This window comes from Myotis brandtii, unplaced genomic scaffold (assembly GCF_000412655.1).
Source record: "Myotis brandtii unplaced genomic scaffold, ASM41265v1 scaffold115, whole genome shotgun sequence".
NCBI lineage: Eukaryota > Metazoa > Chordata > Mammalia > Chiroptera > Vespertilionidae > Myotis > Myotis brandtii.
In genome coordinates, this window is record NW_005353967.1 from 3,376,674 (window position 1) to 3,379,350 (window position 2,677).

A 2,677-nucleotide genomic window follows, 5' to 3' on the forward strand; every position below is an offset into this window, starting at 1 on the left:
GCCAGGACCCGCCCCGCCCTAGCTCGCCCCGCCCCTCGGCACGGCGTGTAGCTGCCTAAGGATGCGCCTGAGCAAAATAAGGGCCCAGCCATGACGATGCGGCGGGGACCACGCCCACAAAGGAAAAGTCAGGGATAGCAGAGGCATCGGATGTTCCCTCCTTGTACCGGTTACTGGTTCCTATTGTATTGCCGGCCTGCTGCGTGACAGACTTCCCATGGGCACCTAAAACATTGAACGAAAGGGGGGGGGCGGACCTTCGATGGCGTCATTTAAGGCGCCTCCCACACTGGAAGGACCCCACCCTGCCCGGGTCTGTGTGCGATTTATTACTAGAAGGAGCCGCGCAGTCCGAGTCCGGCCAGGTCCAGGGGCAGCGGGGTGACTACAGTTCCCGAAGGTCCGCGCGGCGGGCAGAGCCCGCTCGGTTCCTCCGGCCACGCCGGGTGTGCCGGATCGCCTAGTCGAGGCCTTCGATGCCCTGGGCCCTCTCTTCCCCTAGGAATGTTTTTTTTATCTCCGGGCAGCTCCCCCTGCCTGCTGTCCGGCTGTGGTCCACTTGCTGTCCTACACCCCACTCCCTCCTGGGTCTGGTCTCCAGACGCATCCCTGCGACCCCGCCACCGCTCAAGGTGCATAGCCAACCTCTACCCAGTCCCACTGAATACCTCTTGGGAGGGGGCACACACACAAAATCCTCCCCGCGGGCCGCAGTTACTGGATAAATCCAGGCTGGAATCCTTTTGTTTGAACTGCGGTTTCAGTGACTCCAATCCCTTGTCTTCATCCCTACTATCAGAACCCAACCTGGCTTCCAGAATCTATAGTTAGAGTCTAAATTCTCAGCATTCAATGCAAGCATTGCATGTGTTAAGTAGACCTGCAGACTTGACCAGCTTCTTCTCCTAAGAGTCCTTAGTATGGAAATTGCAACTGGAAACTCCCCTCCCAAGAAAGCAGCCCGGATTTCTTCCCTTGCTTACACATTCGGGCTGACAGCTAGGTTTCCTGTCTTTGACACCTAAGGTAGCCCAGGTCCTGACTGAGAAAGTCCGCTGACTGATCCACTTACCCGAAAGCAGAAAACAAGGGTAGGGTTAGAAGGGAAAGGGGAGCCCGGCTGTGGTGGCTCAGTGGTTGAGCGTGGACCTACCAGGAGCCCTTCTTAGTAGGTGTCTTCTTTCTCAGGGTTCACATGACCCATTGGAGAGAGGGGAGAGGAGGCCCGTGTGGATCCCGATGACTACATTTCTGGCTCTGGTCCCAGGAAGTTTCACAGTAACTCTTTTTATTTAAGGTTTCTTAACTTAGTGCTTTTTCTGGAATACTGTAGTGAAGGAAGCACCAGCTTACTGTACAGCTTCATCTCCCTCTACTCTGTCTGCCTACACCCACTACACACCTACCACTGCCAGAACTCAGGACTACCACTTCCTTCCTGCCATTGTCTTCCCTTTGCCTGGGACACCTTCCTCCCAGCTCTACATGTGGTGATCCATATATCCTAGATGCTACATTTTACTTCCACATCCCCAAGTAATGCCTGCCTCCTTTCCCATCCTAGCCCTAATTTTTATAACACCATGTTTTCACTTTGAGTATAGCGATTTTTTATGTCTGAGAGGTGAGATTTCCTTTTAAATCTTGCAAAGTGCTGTACATAGTAGATGCTCAACGAATGAATCAAATTTGTTTCAACTAATTGAAAGGTTAAAAAAAGAATAAACTTGTGTTGAAAAATGAAAGTGCATTTGTTTCTGCTATCTTTCTCAAAATCAGTTCTTATGACATTTAAAGAAAGTTACAAAAGTCTTTTTTGGGTAATGCAGGGTGGGCCCACTGTATGTAAAGGGATTCACAGTAAGTATTTCAGGCTTTGGGGGCCATACAGGTCTTTGTTACATGTTTCTCTTTGTAATTTTTTAAAGAACCCTATTAAATGTAAATATTCTTACCTTGCAGGCTACACAAAAACAGGTCTGGTTATAGGAAATAGATGAAACTGATATAGGTCACTAGTTGAGGAATGCTGCATGTTACACTGTTTCTCATTCCCACATGGGCCACTGTTTTGTCATTGTGATGGAAACAAACAAATGTCTGCACTGAAGAAAGTAGTGAAAGATGGCTTTGGAACCACACATCTGGCATTAAATTAATTCTTAAGTTAGTGATCTCTTTGATCTTTTATTTTCATATGAAGGATTAGCTGTAATTTAGGTGAAAAGTGACAAATACAGGGCTGAACCCTTAAGATCTACTATACAGAGAGTAGTTGTTAATTTATTTATGGCATCTTCTATTTTGGGAAACTGAAGAACTTTGTGCTTTTTATCAAAGTGTTCTAAGACCTGGAGGGAAGTCTAGATTTTGGACTCTGATTTTGGGGCTTCCCTGCACCTCTAGAGTCCATAAAAGTCTCAGTTCTTGCCCCACACCCACATCATCACCTTCCAGATGGTTGGTAACTTCTTGAAATAAATTATTTAAGCCATAACATAATAGAGAGGTGACTGAATATTTAATTTATTAATATATGTACCCACTGAAATGTGTAGAAGCCAAGAAGGTTTTTTTTTTATCATAATTCAAAATGGATAGTTATTTGTTCTTAGCTTTATGAAGAACTACTCTTTCATTTGATGCATTCACCAAAAAGAAAAATAAGCTACATGTT